The 22,674-nt window shown below is 39.3% G+C and overlaps 2 long non-coding RNA genes across 6 annotated transcripts; one reads left to right on the top strand and one right to left on the bottom strand.

The window, feature by feature from the left end:
* Positions 1-3,899: 3,899 nt before the first annotated feature.
* On the bottom strand, positions 3,900-6,157 carry LOC115255734 (uncharacterized). Its single transcript, XR_009995661.1, has 4 exons — positions 5,639-6,157; positions 5,103-5,560; positions 4,558-4,989; positions 3,900-4,479 (listed from the first exon to the last, which is right to left on the bottom strand). It is a non-coding gene; the product is annotated as an uncharacterized LOC115255734 (long non-coding RNA).
* Positions 6,158-6,460: 303 nt separating this feature from the next.
* On the top strand, positions 6,461-22,343 carry LOC109408047 (uncharacterized). Of its 5 annotated transcripts, none has more exons than XR_009995658.1 (3): positions 6,461-6,564; positions 6,622-6,852; positions 6,917-16,809. It is a non-coding gene; the product is annotated as an uncharacterized LOC109408047 (long non-coding RNA). The 5 variants fall into 5 exon arrangements; XR_009995660.1 differs by having other exon boundaries at positions 6,467-6,564; positions 6,618-6,852; XR_009995657.1 differs by lacking the exon at positions 6,461-6,564 and adding an exon at positions 20,428-22,343 and having other exon boundaries at positions 6,571-6,852; positions 6,917-7,874.
* Positions 22,344-22,674: the final 331 nt, after the last annotated feature.

Here is a 22,674-nt window from a genome sequence, read left to right on the forward strand (position 1 = left end):
TACAAATCATGTACAGAGACAGTAGCATTACGGAATATTTTTAAATATTTCTTGAGAATCCCTAGATTCTCAGATACAGTCAGGTTTTTTTTTACGCGGTTTTTTTTACGCGGTTTTCATTTACGAGGTTTTTTTTACGCGGATTTTTGAATTAACGCGGTTTTTTTTTACGCGGATTTTTGAATTAACGCGGTTTATTTTTACGCGGTTTTTTGAATTAACGCGGTTTTCATTTACGTGGATTTTTAATTTTAAGCCGGAATTTTTCCAAGCATTATTATAGAGTTTTTTCTACATATTTCTGTAGTTTTGATGCTTAACAGCATTAAAAAGGTAGAATATGATGCAGAGTAATTTTCTGGATATCCAAGGACATCCAAACTGTTCTGAGTTTAGATCCTAAAGTCTACGTCTGTAACGGTAACTTCTTGCATTATACAAAGCAACGATTTGTAATCTATTATGCTCAGTAAGTCTTTTAAAAGTTCCTAGGGATATCCTAGGTCATCCAAACTGTTCTGGAGTTTAGATCCCATATTCTACGGGTGCAGCGGTAACTTCTTGCATTATACAAAGCAACGATTTGTAATCTATTAAGCCCAGTAAGTCTTTTGAAAGTTCAATAGACAGTTTCAGATCAGTCGGGATATCCTAGGTCATCCAAACTATTCTGGAGTTTAGATCCTAAAGTCTACGGGTGCAGCGGTAGCTTCTTGCATCATACAAATCAACTATTTTTAATCTATTATGCTCAGTAAGTCTTTTGAAAGTTCAATAGACAGTTTCAAATCAGTCGGGATATCCTAGGTCATCCAAAATATTCTGGAGTTTAGATCCTAAAGTCTACGGGTGTACCGGTAACTTCATTCATAATACAAAGGTACGACTTGTAGTCTTTCATGACTTACTGAACATCTCAAAGTTTAATAGACAGCATCAGATCTGTTGAGATGTCTAAGGACATCCAAACCGTTCTTGAGATTACATGAACTTTTTTCATTGTACAAATCTACGATTTGTAATCCATTATGTATAGAATATCCCAAATTTTTCTAACAATGCTTTGTGACCTTTAACTATCAACCCTCGAGCAATCGCGCTGTTGTATTTTGTACAACACGTTGAAATAATCTCTCTTTTCGTGTTCAGTAATTAGCGTGGTGTTGACGGTGGTGGGCAACCGCGCGAGTTACGGAAGGTTAAGTGAACATGATTTACTGCCTGTACTTCGGCACTTATGCGACAACTGTGAGATGGAGTCTTAATAACCAGTGTTGCAAAACTTCATCTCATTCATTTGAACATTAACCAACAAATCTTTTCAAACATTGTTCCTTCTATTTATGTTCAAAACGATTTCATTCAATCAGGACACCTATCAAATGATAAGCGAATCCTTGTTAATTGAATACATTGTCACTCGAATGAGTAGCTGGGCACGAAACACGAGAAAACCCTGCAAAATTCCGCCAGACTAAAAAAATATCGAATGTCGGGTCAAAGTTGGGTCAATTTTTATCGAATGTTGAGCCACTGTTGGACCAACATCGACCAAGTATTGGGTCCATGTTGGGTTTGGTGGCCAAAATAAAAATAGGTGAATGATAGGTTGATGTCGGGTTTGACGTCATCAATGATGGTAAAAGCTTTAAACCTTTAAACAATAGCTTGGCAGTTTGTGTAACTTGTAGAAATTTTGAGTGACAGGCAAAAATCTTAAAATGTTGTCTTAAAATAATTCGTTGAGTTCATTTTTTAATATAAAATTAAGAAGGAAATTATTGAGTTAAATTTATAAAACATGGTTTTCATTTACGCGGATTTTTGAATTACCGCGGTTTATTTTTACGCGGATTTTTGAATTAACGCGGTTTATTTTTACGCGGTTTTTTTACGCGGTATGTATCCCCCGCGTAAAAAAAACCTGACTGTATTTCCAGTCTTCTGGAATACATTCTAGAAAAAACTAGAGGAAATATTTTAGATCATTTATAACATTCAATAGCATTACGAAATATTTTTGAATAATTCCTGATAATTTCTAAAGGTTATCAGAAATTCTCAGTCTTCTGGGATGTATTCTAGAAACTAGAGGAAATATTCCAGATCATTTATAACAATCAATAGCATTACGGAATATTTTTAAATAATTCTTGAGAATCTCTAAAGATTCTCAGAAATTCCCTTTTTTTAAGATGTATTCTAAAAACTTGAAGATACTAGCTGTCCCGGCAAACGTTGTCTTGCCACACTGTGGTGGTTTGACAACTGTTGAGCTCATAACGTCACCGCACTCTAGATTGGTTTCATTTCGTACGTGTTGATTTTCTTCCCAGTTAACGAAAATCAGTACTTTATAAATTTTCACCCTTTTCTAGTTGATTTTTGTAGCTTTTTGTACATATAAACACAGCCAACTCGAATAAGAACCGGATCGTGCAAGAGTCAAGCTGATCGGTTCATCCGTTCTTGAGTTTTGTTGCCTCAAAGGGACTTCAAACTCATTTTTATATATATAGAAGATAGAAGATAAACTAAATCATTTACATAGACAGTAGCATTACGAAATATTTTTTAATAATTCCTGTGAATCCATTAAGGCTCAAGCATCCGTCATCATTTTTCTGAAATAGAAAAGCAGTTTTTTACCATAAATAAACAAAAAATACCACGAAAATGTATTCACTGTATTCTATTCCTCATGTAGAACACAGTGAATCCATTTTCGTTGCAAAAATGTTTGATTTGAACGAAAAAACTGCTTTCAAATGTTTGATGATGACGATGATTTCAATGACGAATGGTTCAACGTTAAGATTCTCAGAAATTTCCAGTCTTCTGGCATGCATTCTAGAAACTATAGAAAATATTTTAAATTGTTTATAAACATCAGTACCACAATAAAAAAAATATTTAAATCATTCCTGAGAATCCCTTAAGCTTACCAAACATTTCCAGTGATCTGCTAAATATTCTAAAAATTATAGAAAATATTCTCAATCATTTATAGAAATCAGAAGCATCACTGAATATTTTTAAATAATTCCTGAGAATCCCTAAAGATTCTCAGAAATTTCCAGCCTTAAGCCTTTACCTACCTTAAGCCTTTACCAAAAGTATGTAAATTCGTTGCTGAGGTTTAGACAGATTTGTTGGTTCACTAAGTCCTCCCAAATTGCAGAGTGATGCTAAAGTTATAGTGATCTTTGATACTGACCACTTTTACCAAAAATATCCAAATTTGTCTCAGAGGTTTAGACAGATTTGTTCGTTCACGAAGTCCTCTCAGATTGCATAGTGATGCAAAAATTATCAGTCTTCGATACTGACCACTTTTACCAAAAATATTCAAATTTGTCTCAGAGGTTTAGACAGATTTGTTGGTTCACCCAGTCCTCCCAGATTGCATGGTGATGCAAAAATCATCAGTCTTTTATACTGACCACCTTTACCAAAAATGTTTAAATTCGTTGCAAAGTTTTAGACAGATTTGCTGGTTCACTAAGTTCCCCCAAATTACATAGTGATGCAAAAATTATCAGTCTTTGACACTGACCACCCTCATCAAAAATATCTAAATTTGTCTCAGAGGTTTAGGTTCTTATTAGATACACCACATCCTCCAAAATTGCATGGTGATGCAAGATATCAATCAAAGGTATTTGATTCGCGAGAATTAACAATCCATTTGATTTTGCTGAATACCAACGATTTACGGATTTACGTTTGAAAGCGGACTCAATCGTTATGTTGCAAAACCAAATTCCGCGCTTGATCACTTGGTAAAGAGAGGGATCATGTAAGACTTTAGTTCACGTGATATATAGATGGCTCCTGCCTTAGTAGTTTAAACTTATTAATTGAGTACAATAGCTTTTATTTCAAGCCGAGTGCCTAACTGTAGAGATAAGATATTTTATTGTGAACATTAATTTAACATCATAATACATACTGAGACTTAAATTTAAAACTGGGTAGTTTATTCCGAAACTACCTTACACATAGCGCCACTTCACGTCACTCACTTTAAATCGGAGCATTTCTCAATGAATGCATCGAAATCCTGCCGGTAGACCAGTTTCGGTTCTTTGGGCGCCTTGAACGGCAGCGCCGAGTAGATCTGGTTCTTTTTGCTCCAGGTCCACATGATCCAGCTGCCGAGTCTTCCGAAAATCCAGCTGCTCCTCAGCACATTTCGAACTTCTTCACACTCCGCACGAAGAGCGACCTTCGGAGAAGGTAGAACAGCTTTATTTCCGCCCCATCGAAATGCTTCAAGTCGCTTTCGAGCACCTTGGCGCTGTCGATTACCTCGCTGAGTAAGCTATCTAGTTCCATCATTAAAAGTAAAGTTTTGCACCGGCCGAACAGGCCAACGGAACCATTTTGATGGGCCTCGATTCAAGGCTTCGGTGAACTTCCAGACCACCCAAGAGCACTGCATCGAAGATGTGCATGATCGATTTTCTGCGTTTGATCCTGGATACGGAAACAGAGCAATTTTATGGGAAAAGAATGTGAAATTTGTTTACAGATACATCGTATATGGTAGCTTACCTTTGGCAGAATTTTCTTCAAAAATTTCTCTGTATAGAACCATCCGCAAAATCCTGCCGGTAGACCGCAGTGTCGGTTCTTTGGGCGCCTCGAACCGCTGCGCCGACGAGTAGATGTAGCTGGTTTTGCTCCAGGCCCACAGGATCCGGCTGCCAAAGCTGCTTCTCGACTCACTTCGAACCGGTCAGCACACTTCGCACGAAGAACGGCCCTCGGGGAATGTAGAACCGTGAAGCTTCCATGTCGAAACGCTCCAAGTTGCTCCCGAGCACATTGGTGCCGTCAATCAGCTCGTGGATCGAGACATTGCTGAAGAAGCCATCTAGTTTCATCATCGGAAGTTAAGACTTGTGCCGGACCGGGACCGGCCGAAAAGAGGAAGCATTTTGATGGACCAGCCAGCGGTCGATCATGGCTTTGGCGTACTAGATCCTGGAAGCGGAAACACGGAAGTTTTATGGGAAAATGTAAAATTCTTGTAGACAGATAATCGGAGAAATACCTAAGAAGGTAGGTATTAAACTTGCCCTGCTATGGTGGCTTACCTCGGCCGAACTTTCCTCTAATTTCCCCGTATAAAACCCTCCGCGGCGATAGAATTACTTGGATGTTCTTAATTTGCGTCCAACCGGATTTGTCCTGATCGTAGTAGGTATAACACATTGCCGTTGCTCAGAAAACCCGTCCGAATACGTTTACCTTGATCGGCCGTTACATCCACCGGCATAAAGAACCAATCGTTTGATTTTCCGAAGGACTTATTCAGCGGTCGTTCCGAACTCCACGCTGGCCTGGCGCACGAATCCATCCGTCGGCGAGACGTTTTTTGTAACAACTTTCAGTGACGCCACAGCGTCCATGCACCGATCGTTTGATCCGGATTGTCGATTGAAGAAAGAAGCCTCCTCAATCGTTGTCGTTGAAGTCGGCTCCGAGATGGCCGGCCGACTAAAAGCTGGCTTTACGATAGGCACTTTCCATAGGATTTGATCAGGTCAAACACCTACAAAAAATAAAAATTATTTTGAACGATTGAAGCGAGGATTGAAGTTAGATAAATTGTCCGGAACGAAATTATTACCTTCATATTAAAGTTCCCTCCTGCTCGGATCACTGCCAATGCCAGTAGCACTACAAGTACAGCTGCTTCGAGATAATCTCCTGAGTTGTTATTCACGAAGAACCCTCCGTCGCACATGATGCGCTCCTAGCCGGTTCGTTTGCGCCTTCACGTATTCTACGAATGCCGGATCGAAAATGTACCCGTCGTCGTTCACTCCGTCCGTTGAAGGGATCGAAGCTTTCCGGAGGTTCTATTTTTCCGGTGTTTCGGAATTCTACCCCGACCGGCTTGATTTTTGGGGGAGCAAAAAGCAGAACACTTTCAATGTTTATAAACAAGCAAGTCGCTTGACAGTTCGCTCAGTGACAAGTCGCATGACAGTTCGCTGAGTTTTCGCCCGTTCAAGGGGTTCACCAAAGCGCAATTACATAATACAAGAGGGGCTTGCGAAAGTAGGTGCGACCGAAAAAAACGATTACTGCTCCGTCTGTATCTTCGTTTGTGGTATCATACTTGGTTTCACCAAACGAGTCCGATGAAATTGTAATTTAAATTTAAAGAGCTTAATTGAAACGTTTGATACAATGAATGTAATGCTTCGGCTGATATCCTACTCACCGCATCGACCTTCTATCACAGACGAATTTATACAGACGTAAGAGTGCGGTACAAACCACTAAAAATTTTCGGTACCATGTTTTCTTCTTTTTCCTTGAGCAAGTTGACCGAGGGAGCTAGTGATTACCATTTTACAGCAGTTTTGTACGCATTGGTTTACCCCTCCTGACAAAATTTTGACAGTTTCGCCCGTTTCGCCTGTTTTGCTCCGCCGACTCCGTCACGACCGCCGCGACAAAAGTTTGTTGTTTTGTTGTGCTGTCATTTCAACTTTTCAGCAGAATCGAGTGTTCGAGTATTTTTTTTGCATTATTGCTCTTGTTTTCGTAAGTAGTTTTATACTTATCATCATTTCTTGTACTATATTTTTTTTTATAAGACAGCGTCCTAATCCTGTGCCACTTATACACGTTCCAAATATTCAAGAACAAACTGATTTACGATGTCATTGATCAGCTGCTGGGAAAGTTCAACGAGAAGGCGGTGGAATGTATTCTGTTTATGTTACGATCCATTGGCTTTGTGCTGCGGAAGGATGACCCGCTGGCGCTGAAGGATATGATCCGGAAGGTGCAGAAGAAGGCTGCCGAAGCCCCGGCTGAGCTGAAGAATGAGTAAGATTGCTGTTGTTTTAAACTGTCAAATATGTATAATTAATAATTACAATTTTACTTCTAGCTCACGTGTGAAATTCATGTTGGATACGCTGCTGGCAGTCAAGAACAACAACAATCGACAATGTGGAACATTTTCGCAAGATATTGAAGGGCATGATCACAAGTGGGAAATACGTCAGCACGTAAAACATCGGATTGGATGATCTGCTGAACGTAGACGAGCGTGGCAAATGGTGGTTGGTCGGATCGGCCTGGCATGGAAAGAATGATGGTAAAGATCCTGAAGCTGGAAAAAGCTCAACCGGCGGAAGCGCTGGTGGATTCAGTCAACAGCTGCTGGAACTGGCTCGGAAACAGCGAATGAACACCGATGATAAGCGGAATGTTTTCTGCGCCATTATGAGCGCAGAGGATTATCTGGACGCATTTGATAAAATCCTTCGTCTGTCCATCAAGGACCAACGGGTGGTGGCCACAGTCATACTGCACTGTTGTCTATCGGAAAAGGACTACAACCCTTATTAAAGTATACTTTCGCAGAAATTCTGTGAATACGACCGTCGCTACCAGTTGGCCATCCAGTACGCCATCTGGGATCGCCTGAAGGAAATTCACTCGCTGAAGCAAGCGCCATCTCGCAATATAGCCAAACTGCTAACCCACTTGATCAGTGAAGGAGGCCTGGCCGTGTCCATGCTGAAGGTGATCGAATTTGCCGAAATCGATAAGATTACCCTGCGGGTGGTACGACAGATCATGTTGGGCATTCTGCTGTTGGAGGACGAAAACAAATGCCTTCAGGTGTTCAACCGTATTGCTCCGAGCTTCAAACTGAAGGGCTTCAAGGGCAGTTTGCGGCTGTTTTTGCACCATTTTCTGCTGAAGGGAAGCCACAAGTCGAGCGTTCCGGAGGAGCAACTGCAACTGTTGCAGCAGCGAATTCGAATGGCCGACCGGATGCTGGGCACGTCGGATTCACGGGTGCAGTTCTAGGTGTTTCTAGGTGTCGTAGAAATATTGTAAGTATCAAGTATCTAATACATATAACATATATTATAACGTAATATAACAATTACATATAACATATAATATAAGACGCCAACTTTTTACGAGTGAAAAATATAGAACAAGTAGTACACCGTCTTCAACCAGAGTTCCAAACCTTCCCTGATTGGAGCGGGTCGGAATCGAATCCACACTCCGAGGCTTTTTAAACGCCTAGACGACTGACGCCACACAGCCACTAGTGTGATCCACAAATGTTGATCTGCGAGAGGTTCCCGTTCTTATCCCGGCACTTTTCGGTTCTCGGGACGACGCCCTTAAGGGGTTGGATTGAGCTTCTGGTAGAACTTCCAAGTTTCTTGAGAACGGCACAGCAGCAGTTCCATTTACTAGCACTCCTTTTATTCTATGAGCCGTTTCATCTCCCAAAAGAGGCGGGTGTACTGCTTCCAAAATCTTCCTACACTACTCGTTTCTTCGACTCTGTTCCATGTACCCGACGGTGTTCTCGGTCGCGCCATTTATGACTGCTTTAACTGTACTCCAGCAGTTCTCGTTCTCTAGAGGGGCCTCATTGAGTTCGACTTCGTCCGGCAACGCTGCATCGAGATTCTGCGCGTACCTATGCTGAGGCGACATCCAGTTGTATCAGTTGTAGTAGGTCGTACCGCGGGCCGGTCGTCGGTGCAGTGGTGGTCAGAGAACGCCACGATAGGTTCTGACGATGATAATGTCGGAAAAGTGCCTTCCATAGATCATTGCATGGTCGATTTGGGATGCTGTCTGCTGTAGTGAGCTACAGGTGTAACGATAAAGTAGGTTGTGTTGAAAAAATATACTAACGTATGACCATATTCTTAGAGGCGCGAAATCGATGGGTCGTAGATCGTTTTCGTGCTGTTGGGTGCTGAGTATTTCAATCTTTAATCTGAATTCCGCCTCCTGGTCTACCTGAGCATTTAGGTCTCCTATGATGATCTTGACATCGTAGTTTGGGCTGCGGTCGAACTCGCGTTCAAGCTGCGCGTAGAATGCGTCCTTGTTATCATCAGTGCTTCTGAAGTGAGGACTGTGCACGTGGATTGCTGAAGTTGATGAACCGGCCCTTAAATCGCAATCTGCACATTGCTATCTCCCACCAACCGATCAAGCGCCTCTGCTTATCGCACGATGAAAGCTGCTCCTAGCTCGCTTGTGTCACCGCAGTTCTGGTATAGCCACTTTCTCACGTTCGCACCATGGGTCTTGTTCAACACACCATCTTGTCGTAAGCCCCGGTAAAGTATGAAACGTTTTGATGGCTGTGATCCCTGACCATCATGTAATCAAAACCCCAGGGATACCCAAGTGACCATACTGCTGCGGTGTGGGGGTTGCATGTGTGATGTCCATATTGACAAGCATTTCTATGGACCCACAGACAAACAGACGTAACACTCTGATAATTCCCATCGTACATCGATCTAACGGTCTATTTGAACATTTGATAGTTGTTGGCCAACTCGCTATTCGTGGCGCTCGTATCGTTTTTGTTCGAGTTTGACGTTTGCTCACTACCTCCACCTAGTTGATAGTTGGCCAAACTCAGTCCTTTTAGCATTGGGCGAACATGTTTTCGTGACCATGATTTGAATCGAAAAAAAAAATGTTCGAAGTGTTAGGTTTGTTTGTCCCTGGCCAAGTTCGCAGGGGTTGACGGTATTAAAGTGAAGGAGTTTCATTTTGATTATTATAATGTAGTGTTCTTTAGTGAAACATATCACCTTTTTAACACTTTAATGCGCCTCCAACGGTTCATCACGAACCGGCTGCTGCAGATGGAGTACACCCGATTCTTTTTTGCACGGGTCTGATTTTTGCTTTAACTCAGTCAATTTTTAACCGATTCTCACGAAATTTTGTACACTGATAGTACTAATCGTGCCTACATGTGTACAAAATTTCATGAGAATCGGTTGAAAATTGACTGAGTTATAGCAAAAACCAGACCCGTGCAAAAAAATAATCGGGTGTATGGCTGATCATATGCATCAGACATGCTCGATAAACACGGAGGAACCGCCGGGGCTCAGTAGATTCTATTCCCAAGCAGTAGTTCGAAGTCGATTGGATTTGGGAAGGTTGTAGTGATCGTTAAAAATCCTAATAAAAGTATTATAGGATTTGTGACAGGTTTTGGAACCTTTACGGCCAGCTGACTTTGAAATGTTGTTTGGGCTTTCTTTCTCACGTTTCTATGCTGATTTTGATTAGTAATTTATTAATGCCATAGTCGCTTTTTCAAATTTTGACTGTTGGTCATATTTTCTTTAAATAAAGCAAATAAAATCAACCAACGAATTAATAGTGAGAAGGAGATTTGCAGCACTTAATTGTGCTGATAGGTTCGAAGCTAACGTGCGAACACTTAAACGCATTGTTGACGTCAATGCGTTCGACGTGACATTATAGACAAAAACTGACTGTTTTATTAACTGAACAACTTTACTTGTGTATGACTAGGTTGACATTTCTAGGCTACGTTTGAGAAAATGGACCGATAGGACAATTGAACTAATTTGAATATTTATTTTAGCTTCACGGAAAATTATTTGAATAATTCCTGAAAATTCCTAAAGATTCTCAGAAATTTCCAGTCATCTGGGATTTATTCTAAGGAGTGTAGAAAATATTCTCTACCATTTATAGAAGTGAATAGCTTCAAGGAAAATATTTGAATAATTCCTGAAAATCCCTAAAGATTCTCAGAAATTCCCAGTCATTTGGGATTTATTCGGTTAGGTATAGAAAATATTCTCATTCATGAAGTGAATAGCTTCACGGAAAAATATTTAAATAATTCCTGAAAATCTAAAGATTCTCAGAAATTCCCAGTCATCTGGGATGTACTCTAAGGAGTATAGAAAATATTCTCAACCATTCATAGAAGTGAATAGCTTCTCGGAAAAATATTTAAATAATTCCGGGAAATCCCAAAAGATTCTCAGAAATTCCCAGTCATCTGAAATTTATTCTAAGGAATATAGAAAATCTTCTCTACCATTTATAGAAGTGAATAGCTTCACGGAAAAATATTTAAATAATTCCTGAAAATCTAAAGATTCTCAGAAATTCACAGTCATCTGGGATATATTCTGTTAAGTATAGAAATATTATCAGTTGTTGAAGTGAATAGCTTCACGGAAGAATATTTAAATAATTCCGGAAAATCTCTAAAGATTCTCAGAAGTTCCCAGTCATTTGGGATTTATTTTAAGAAGCATAGAAAATATTCTCAACCATTTATAGAAGTGAATAGCTTCACGGAAAATATTTGAATAATTCCTGAAAATCCTTAAAGATTCTCAGAAATTCCCAGTCATCTGGAATTTATTCTAAGGAGTATAGAAAATATTCTCTACCATTTATAGAAGTAAATAGCTTCACGGAAAAATATTTAAATAATTCCCGAAAATCTAAAGATTCTCAGAAATTCCCAGTCATTTGGAATTTATTCTAAGGAGTATAGAAAATATTCTCTACCATTTATAGAAGTGAATAGCTTCTCGGAAAAATATTTAAATAATTCCTGAAAATCTAAAGATTCTCAGAAATTCACAGTCATTTGGGATATATTCTGTTAAGTATAGAAATAACTATTATCATTCGTTGAAGTGAATAGCTTCACGGAAAAATATTTAAATAATTCCGGAAAATCTCTAAAGATTCTCAGAAGTTCCCAGTCATTTGGGATTTATTCTAAGGAGTATAGAAAATAAAAAAAAATATTTTATACGATTGAAGTTAGGTAGATTCTCCCGACAAGAAATTATCACTTTCATAATAGCGTTTCCTCCTGCTCGGATTACCGCCACCGTCAGCAGTACCACAAATATAGCTGTTTCGAGATGATCTCCTGGGAGTTATTCACGAAGAACCCTGCGTCGCACATGATTTATTTATTTATTTATTTATTTATTTGTAAGTTAATTCATCTGACAATAGTTATTAGTCTTAATGAATCTTATATACTATTTCTAAAACTATTTACACTCATTCCGAAGTCAAAATTAGGATACGCTTCATTAAAAATACTCATCATTGAGCGAATGGGCTCATTAACATCATAGTTATAAAAAGGACGAGGAAGGCGAAAGAGGTCGTTTGAGCGAAGCGTATAAGCGGGCACATTTATATCCAACGACGCCAGCAGAAAGGGAGCATCTATTTTACCGGCCAGGATTTTAAAGACAAACACTGCCTTAGCAGCTTTCCTACGATGTTCCAATGTCTCGATGTTTATCAGTCGGCATCTCGCTTCATACGGTGGCAGATTGTAGGGATTGTGGTACCTTGTGGTATGCACATAATAAATTATTGTATTACTCTATTACGTTTAGCGTGTATGTTTACATTGAGTATCTGTCATATGCGGAGATGTTGTTATTGTTGTCTGGAGTGTGAATCATTGTATGTAATATTGAAGTATCGGTAATAAAGTGTATACAAATAATGAATACAGTTGTTGAATAATCATTACAGAGAAAGATTCTCACATTGGCGACGAGAACGGTGAACAGTGCATGTGAAATTAGTTTAGTTTCTGTTCGGGAAGTGTTGTCTTTGGAAAAAGAAAGAGATGAGTGGTGTGTGTGTGTGTGTGTGGTGCATGTAGAGTGGTGATGACCTCCAGGTGATGACTTGTGATTGAATTTCAACATTGGAATCAAAAAGGTAAATATTGTGTACTAACTGTTCAATATGAATCAAACAATCTATTTGTACCTTCGACTAATGACAATGATCAACCTGTGAGAGATTTTGATGGTGATCGGTATTGTTTAGTTCAAATCGATGACAATCACTATTGTCAGATAAAGAAATAAAGAACTGTGAAGAAAATCTAAGTTTTGTTGATTGTGATATTGATACTCGTTGAATAGGGTTGTTGTCCTAAATCTAGACTCAAATGCTTAATGATGAATGAAGTATTGATTTGTTAACCGGATGGCCGAGGAAGGCGTAGAGGTGAAACAATATTTTGAAATCAAATTTTGCTGTTGCTGTTAAAAGCCAGTGAAGGCGATGAAAGCCAATGAAGGCGATAAAAGCTAATGAAGGCGACATTCTTGAAATAGCCGTAAAAGGCGGAAAGGATTACAGATAGAAAAGCCGTTGAAGGCGGAAAAATGTTATAGGCAGAAGAGCCGACTAAGGCGAAAAACTGTCGATGGCGGAAAGATCCGTCGGAGAGTGAAAAGCTGTTGAAGGCGGAAAAGGCCGTTGAAGGTGGAAATGCCGTTGAAGGCGGTAAGACCTGCAAGGCAGATATAGTCGATTCTTTGTAGAGCCGTATAAGGCGAATTGCGCTATTAAAAATTAAAGTACTAAAAACGCAACAGTGTCGTAAATTTCGTAAGAAACAGATTACCAGCCAACGCAGATTTAAGGGCTGTTTGCAGATCAGAAGGAATTTCTCGGCCTATCTTGAGGCATGGGAAATTCCTTGGCTGAATCACTCAAGAAACCGTTTTTTCTTCGATCGCAGTAGGCAGTTGCGAAGAAATGACAGTTCAAATGGCAGTCACCGTAGAAAGTTTCTGCCAGGAATCGTTCTAGAAGTTTCTTGAGCGATTTCTCTTGAACTCCAATCTGGGCTTTTTAGTTAAATTGAACCATTAAAAATGAAATTTCACACCAATAAAGTGGCAGCTGAGAAGGCGAAAGACAAAACTAAACTTTAGGCTGAGCGTGACTAGAAAAACAGGAACGAATAGTATTTGAATATGTTCCAAATGCGAACATAACTGAGCAGATACTGAGATTGTTGTGGACCCACCTCAGGTGATATATATTGAAGTTATCATTGCTCAGTAAAGTATAATAAGTCTACGGAGACGTAAAAAGGGTTGGCTCTTGAAACCAAATTAACATGAAGACATGATTTAACTAGTGCTTTGTCCTCTCTTACAAGACTAAAAATGTAACTTCAAGAAAATTAACATCAATGTGTGAGAATAATTAAACTGTCTTGGTAGTTTGCAAGATAGGAAGTCAAAATAAAGCATTCGTTGAAGCTAGACGACATATTCAGAGCAGTTGCTAACCACTAACCTGTTAAGTATCATGCTAGTCAAATGGCTAGTTGAATTGGATATTTAAAAAAATCGAACAATAAAAAAATGAAACTTTTCGGCTTAACTAGAAGTCTCAGGAATTCGAGTAAAAAGCGCTTTATAACCTATTGAATGCCACTAAATGTTTATGCGATTCAAGTACAGTGAGTTCTTGAGTAATCACTTCTGAAGTCTTTGAATATAAAATGTATCGGGTGTGGTCAGGAGGGGCATTTTGACTTATGATTGCCTAACACTGGATATAGTGCCATTTTTGCTAATGAGTGGGCCATCTTGCTAAGAACTGTGGCACAAGTTAGAGAACAAGGTACAGCAGTACGCTCAACAACAAATTCTGCACAATAATTTCCTTACAGGAAGAGACAAATTTTGATCAGTTAAAGAAGTATTGAAACTATTATTCAGGAGAATAACGTACAGTATATCAAAAGCACAAGATATTGGAATAATAAAAGATAATCATTTCTGTAGCTACAGGAATAGATATATCTAATGAAAGCTGGATTATGAGGTTTGTTTTTCAGTCGAGCTTATTAATGCAAACAGGTACCATTTACTAACATGTTACCTTGTTTGAATTTTTAAACTGAAAAAAAACTGCAAATATTGTATGCATGTGTCGCTCACATAGATTTTTGCAATTTGTCATAGATAACCCTTTTCATGTGTAGATACACATAGTTTATATAAGGTCCATCGATTTTATGTGTGATCCAGCGTGGAAAACGAGTATGTGTGTACAAATAAAATTTATATATCAAATTCATGGATTTTTACCAATAAAAATGCGTGTACATGTATAAGTGATATTTGTGTTAATAAGTTTATTGAAAATTTGAATAAAAACGTGCTTTAAATTGTTTCAGTACAAAGAAATGAATCGTAGAGGCAAGCATAAGGGCCATCATGACACAGACAATCATGGTCAGTGTGCACTACGTCAGACTTGTAGTCGTTAACAAAAAAAATGAGGATGTATTTCATCGAAAAAATGTGAAATAAGTGATATGTTAGACAGATGATTGGGCTTTGAAATAATGCAGAATATTCTAGTTCGATCCAACGAACTGAGAATATTATCAATATGATGAGCATATGTAGAAAATCAGAGTTACTTAAAGATAAAAAGTTCTAAGTTTTGACGGTATATTGAATGCGAATAATTTGGAAAAGGCTTGTTGAAATAGCATCATTAGGTATCTAGAGTGAAAACATAACATGTTGAGAGGCGTTTGCAATATTTTGGAGGTACACCATTAAAATAAGTCCTACAGTTCAGAACCCAAAAGAGCGACATCAAAGGAACAAATTTTTGGTTTTGTAATGTTAAAATAGGTTTAATTGAGCACGAATCACCAGTTAATGCGGGAAAATATGCATCGTAGAATGTAAACCTATTCAACGACCAAACCGCAAAAATAAACTCATTCAGTTTTAAAGGTAAATGGTAAATCATGAGAATTCCGAAATTATCGGAAACATGATTCCTAAAAACGTGGACACCTATTTATTTTGTTATCTGGAGAAAATTGCTTTGTATATAATAATTGGCTACTATCATTACGTTTTCGGTTGGAAGCCGAAGTGACTGGCGGTGCGAAAATTGATGTTTAACCTACTTATAAACATAGCAACTCGATTTAGATTAGTGCTAATTTCAGCTCTTAAGTAGCTTAATGATGCGCAATACCAGCAACCAGTTCAAATTTACGTCACAACTGCAACTTTGCATGTGCTTAAATGCATGACTTCGATTTGGTACTGCGACGATGATGTATGTATTAAGAATTTGAGATAATTATAGGATTACAACATGAAAAAAAAGAATGAATATTAATATTCTACTATACTTTCAAACAGCTAGTGCGGGTGCGAGTTTTGTGAACAATATATATTAAATGTAATTCAAAAACTGGATGTTTTCAAATTACTATTTAGCTAAAACTAGTATTACAAATATTGCTTTGGACAAGTGACGTTTTTCGAAATCGTGATTTGATTTAAAAAAGTATCAATCCCATCGATATTTAGAAAACAAAATCTGTAAAGCCAAACTTCTGAATATATTCTGAACAAGAAACGAGTTCCAGCAAAGTTCGCTAAAAAAAAACATGAAATGAAATAGTGTTTGTATGACACTTGGACACTTTGGATCGAAAACGAGTTAATGGATATTGATAATTTTTCCACTGTAACATTCGTGCAGTGTTCCGACATATTAGTTAAAAAAATGTCTGAATAATAATCTGAATATACATACCTTTTGTATGATATTCTTCTATGAAAGGACATGTCAAAAAAAATCAGTGGGCAGTATACAATGTTTGCATGCTAGCTGTCATTGAAAGCATTTGAGAAGAGGAAAGCAATTCAATTAATTCATCAGCAAAGGTAATATTTAGCTTGACACTCAGTATTAAAAATATTTTGGGATTTGGGAAAATATTTGGGTCAAAATAATATTTCTTTTTAGGTACAACCGTACAACCACAAGTAACGGCCAAGTAATTTACTAAAATGCCGAGCAGAGATGGATGACCAAATGGATGACTGTACTTCTAATTCTGATGTGAGACTGAAGCGAGACGTTCATAAACTGAGGAGACTATAAGCGAAACAACGTGGAGTGACCTTGCTGCGGATCTGGAGAAAAAACGAGATGTGGTACCTTGTGGTATGCACATAATAAATTATTGTATTACTCTATTACGTTTAGCGTGTATGTTTACATTGAGTATCTGTCATATGCGGAGATGTTGTTATTGTTGTCTGGAGTGTGAATCATTGTATGTAATATTGAAGTATCGGTAATAAAGTGTATACAAATAATGAATACAGTTGTTGAATAATCATTACAGAGAAAGATTCTCACACCGGAGATGAACCAGCCTGGGGCTGAAAATCTCCTTAATAAAGAGAGAAAAAAAAAAGATTCTCACAGGGATCATTCCAGGGAAGACTGCGTAGAGCAAATCTTACAAACTTCCGTTGAACAGCTTCCAAGCGGTCGATAATTGTGGCATGATACGGGTCCCACACAACCGAAGAGGTTTCCAGTATGGGTCGAACTAGTGAAACGTACAAAGCCTTCAGTGTATACGCACAGACAAACAGACGTAAGACCTTGAACGATTTTCATGAAAATCCATCGCCCAGTTCACACTACCATCACCTGGTGGAAAAGTTGCACGAATCACTGTGTTGTGCCATATCGTCAACAGAAGGCGCTAGTGTGAAACGTCAAACGCATAGAAAAACGATGCGCGCGCCTCTGGTTGTGAAAGCCACGACTATGAAAATTTAAAATGATCGTTAAAAGCGTGGTCGATGGAAATTTCGCAAGTGTTACGTCTGTTTGTCTGTGGTATACGGGTCACGGAACTCTTTTGTGATCTTGGACACAAATCCTAGCTGGCGACGAGCTTTTCCAAGTAGGGTATTGGTTCCCTTATTAAGCATGTGGTTCCCATTTTCATCCTACGAAAAACAAAGGATTGAAGCGTTGTTTGTTTTGTTTCTTATTTTTGTATTTTTTGTTAAAAGTGAGCACCCATGAAAACAAAAAGAACGGAATCAATCGGTGCCGTAATCGCTTGTTTTCGAATAGGATGAAAATGGGAGCGTGAGATTACTGATGGTACACATACCCTATTTCCTCATAGTGCATTTTGAACGTAATTTCGCTATCTAGTGTAACTCCGAGGTCACGTACAGATTCCACGCGCAGGAGTGGTTCGTCATCAATGGCATATTCATGCAAAATTGGTCTTTTTTTCGTTGAAAACTTATGACGGAGCACTTAGGCACACTAAGCGTCATGTTGTTCGCCCGGCACCAGACGACAAGCCGGTCAATCAGGCTTTGTAAACGCATGCAGTCGCACATATTCTCAATCATCATGAATATTTTCATATCGTCAGCGTATAAAATGCAGAACCCTTCGCCGATTTCAAGGACAACGTCATTGAAAAAGAGCGAGAACAGAAGAGGACCCAAGTTGCTTCCTTGAGGGACACCAGAGCTGTTCGTGAACCAATCAGAGACAGACGACCCAATTTTCACCGCAAGTTTTCTATTGCATAGGTACGATCTTAGCCAATCAACGAGCTGAGCAGTAACCCCGAGCTTTTCCAGTTTAGCCAGAAGGATCGAATGGCTGACGCGGTTGAAGGCAGCTTTCAAATCGGTGTACACAGCATCCAGCTGCTTACCACGCGCAATAGTGCGTACACATAGTGACGAAAATTCAACCAAGTTAGTCGTTACGCTCCGCCCAGGATAAAACCCATGTTGCTTTGGACTGATGTAGCTTTTTGCGCACGACAACAGGTAGGTAGAAACTACAATTTCAAACAACTTCGAGCACGCGCACAAAGACGTTATCCCTCTATAATTTCTGATGTCATTTTTCGAGTCCTTTTTATGAACTGGAAACATGAATGAGGCCTTCCATAGAGTAGGAAAACGACATTGTTGCATTGACAAATTGTACAAGTGGATTAAGGGAACTATCAGACACTGGAAGCATTTTTTAAGGACACAGGCAGGGATTCCGTCAGGTCCAGCTTTGAATGACATTTTTAGCTTGGACAGCGCTTTCGTTAAGACTTCAGCAGTAACCGTAAAAGTGCCGGCATCGATAACATCAGCAGGAACGTACGAAAGTGCGTCACGAATATAACGATCATTTTGCGGTTCGATGAAGACTGATTCAAAGAATTGTGCGAACAATGTAGATTTTTCTTGTGCTGTGTTCGCTTTGTGGTGATCTAGGTGCATAGCGGAAGGTAGCCCCGAATCCTTTCTTTTCGAGTTCACGAAACTCCAAAACTGCTTAGGGTTGCGCTTCAGGTCACGTTCAGTTTTTCTCGCGTAACGCCGATAAAGTCGGTTGTTCAACTGCTTATAACGCTGGCTGTAGTACAGTGAAGAGAATTGTCAGACAAAAGGGGCACAAAACAAGCAACAAAGAAGGCGCGGCGATTACTCTTTATCCCAACTGGTAACAGATAATGACATGATCTCGAATTTTTTTGTTGCAGACAAAGCGGAAGCTGAATTTGTTGCGTACTTTTCAACTCGTGAATAATCAATTATTACCAACCCAAAATTGAACTTTTTTGATGATACATCTTCAGCAGCACTGCAGTGTTTATCGACTCGAAGTTACCGCTCGAAAATCACAATGCACGCCTTAAAAATCTCTAAACTCGTGGTGCACGAACTTTGTCCTGTTTTGTTCAAGTTGGGACAAACCTATGTCGCATTGGGTAGAATGTCGCAACAAATTCAGGTTGCGACATTGTCATTATTGTTGCGCGATGGTTGAATTTTGATTCACTGTTTACTCCACGATGTTCTGTTTCTACGGTGCGTTCGACGTGCGGCGTTTCTTTCTCGTTTAAAACTTCGAAGCGTCCCGACGGTCCGTGCGCCATCACGTACTTCACAAATGCCGGATTGAAAATGTTCTCTATAAATTCTTTGAAAGATTCCTCCAGAAATTCCTGCATGAATTTCTCCAGATTTTTTTTTATATTGGGGAAATTGTCTATTTTCGGCAGTTTTGTTCTCTTCATCATGGGTTTTTTTTAAGTTGTCGAACTCAGAGTTGGGCAAATCCTTCCCAATCAAGCTGAGTTATACGACCAAGTTTCAGGAAGTTTGGTCGACAAAAACCCCCCATGACGAACAGAACAAACCTGCCGATAATACCCATTGCCACCCTATTCCTCCATAAATTTCTTCAGAATTTCCTCCAGGAGTTCATCCAGAAATTCTTCCTGGAATTCCTCCACGGATTCCTCCAGGAAGTCTTCCAAAGACTGCTTTAGGGATTCAGGGATTCCTCCTAAAATTCATCCAGGGGTTCATACTTCACGGATTCCTTCAGGAATTACTCAAAGAATTTCACCAGGGGTGTCAGCAAGGGTTCCGCCAGGAATTCTTTCAGGGATTTCTACACAGATTCCAATAAATTCTTCCAGGAATTCCCCTAGAAACTCCTCCAGGGATCTCTCTATAAATTCCTCCAGGAATTCTTCCAGATACTCCTCCATGGGATTCATATTGAAATTCCTTCACAGATTGCTTAAAGAATTTCTCCAGGAATTTTTCAGAGCTTCCTCCAGAAATTCTTCCAAAGATTCCTCCGCCTCTACGGATTCCTCCAGAAATCCATCTTATAAAGAAATTCTTCCAGGAATTCTTCCAAGGATTTCTCCTAATATTCCTCCAGGTATTCATCCTTCAGGAATTTCCCCTGGAATGCGTTCACGGATTCCTCCAGGAGTTCACCAATAAATTACAAACAATTTATGCAAATAACCAGTCACGCAGTTCCCCGACTGAAAACTCTTAAAATAATTGTAATGTAATATTTCTAGTGAAAATGATTAACATTCCAGCCCCAAGTACAATAACGAACAAATCGTTTTTAAATTCATTCCAGCTGTTCCTGACAAGCGCTGACAACTTCGGAGGCTAAAGCAGCTGTTAAACAATCGTCGTTCCCTGGGGGATCTTCCTTTCACAATCGTTATTGCAACCTTTGGTAGTAAGTTAGTTATGTGCGTGCATTGTATAATATTTTCAATAAATAAAACCTTTTAGAGGGCGTGAGAGTGGGAAGGGAATCAGCAAGCGGTTTCTTCGAAAACTGCAAGACATTCGAAAACAGGCCCAAGCGAAAAAAAAACTCAAGTATCGTACGTAAGTTATAGTTCTACTAACATCTAATACAATTAACTTAGGAAAGATCAGACACCCTTGCTCCCTGATTTATTAGGAAAAAATGCACTAGACTCATGTCGCATAAAAGTTGCCGGGCAGCAGAGTAAACTAATTTGATTTACATTATCTAAATTCACCACGTCCTCTCAACTTGCAAGGTGATGCAAAAAAAATCATGAAAATGGGTACTTTCTTAAAAATATTCTGGAGTTATTCCAAAATGATTTGTTCTAATGAGGTTCACCTGGTTCACCACGTCATCATAACCTGCTTGATAATGTTGGAATTTCACTTTTGAAGCAGTACTCTTCAGGAAGCTTCATATGTGATTGAGAATTCTTGTTCACCAAGTCCTCCCAAACTGCTTGGTGATGCAGGAATTTCACTTTCGAAACTGTTGTCTTCTTGAAACTTTATATGTCTATAAGGATTCTTATTCTGATAAGGCTTATCACGTTCTCCCAAACTCACTCAAGAGGTTCATCATTTCTTCCCAGGTTCCGAGGTGACGCAAAACACTAAAAAAATATGGACTTACCCCAGTGGTTCGCATGGTGATGCAAGACATTAACCTTCACTCCAAGAAGCTTTGTCATCTTTAGGTTCACCACGTCCTCCGAATGCATGGTGATGCAAGACATTAAACTTCACTCAAAGAAGCTTTGTTCTATTAAGGATCACCACGTCCTCTTAAAATGCATGGTGATGCAAGACATTAACTTTCACTCAAAGAAGCATTGTACTCTTTAGGTTCACCACGTCCTCTTAAAATGTATGGTGATGCAAGACATTAACTTTCACTCAAAGAAGCTTTGTACTATTAAGGTTCACCACGTCCTCCTAAAATGCATGGTGATGCAAGACATCACTCACTCAAAGAAGTTTTGTTCTATTAAGGTTCACCACGTCCTCTTAAAATGCATGGTGATGCAAAACATTAACCTTCACCCCAAGAAGCTTTGTTCTATTTAGGTTCACCACGTCCTCCTAAAATGCATGGTGATGCAAAACATTAACCTTCACCCCAAGAAGCTTTGTTCTATTTAGGTTCACCACGTCCTCCTAAAATGCATGGTGATGCAAGACATTAACCTTCGCTCAAAGAAGCCTTGTTCTATTAAGGTTCACCACGTCCTCTTAAAATGCATGGTGATGCAAGACATTAACTTTCACTCAAAGAAGCTTTGTACTACAGTAGACGTTCGATAACTGCAACATGTTTACGTTTCACTTAGCGAACGAAAATTCGATAACTGCAACGCCTGACAGTGTCAACAAGCCGTCAATTGACGTAAAATGAACGAAAAATTCATTCGACTGTTCATTAGGGCTAACATGGCGCACCATTTTGACGTTTGGCGGTGCGATAACTGCAAATTTGTTGCACTTACCGGACTTGCAGTTAAAAAGCATTGCAGTTAAACCGTTTGCACCGACCGAACGTCTACTGTATTAAGGTTCACCACGTCCTCCGAAAATGCATGGTGATGCAAGACATCACTCACTCAAAGAAGTTTTGTTCTATTAAGGTTCACCACGTCCTCTTAAAATGCATAGTGATGCAAAACATTAACCTTCACCCCAAGAAGCTTTGTTCTATTAAGGTTCACCACGTCCTCTTAAAATGCATGGTGATGCAAGACAACATTCTTCACTCAAAGAAGCTTTGTTCTTGTTAGGTTCACCCGAGGGTTCACCACGTCCTCCTGAAATGCATGGTGATGCAAGACAACATTCTTCACTCAAAGAAGCTTTGTTCTTGTTAGGTTCACCCGAGGGTTCACCACGTCCTCCTAAAATGCATGGTGATGCACATCATGCTTCATTCAAAGAAGCTTTGTTCTAGTTAGGTTCACCACGTCCTCCTAAAATGCATGGTGATGCAAGACAACATTCTTCACTCAAAGAAGCTTTGTTCTAGTTAGGTTCACCACGTCCTCCTAAAATGCATGGTGATGCAAGACAA

Source organism: Aedes albopictus, chromosome 3 (assembly GCF_035046485.1).
Source record: "Aedes albopictus strain Foshan chromosome 3, AalbF5, whole genome shotgun sequence".
NCBI lineage: Eukaryota > Metazoa > Arthropoda > Insecta > Diptera > Culicidae > Aedes > Aedes albopictus.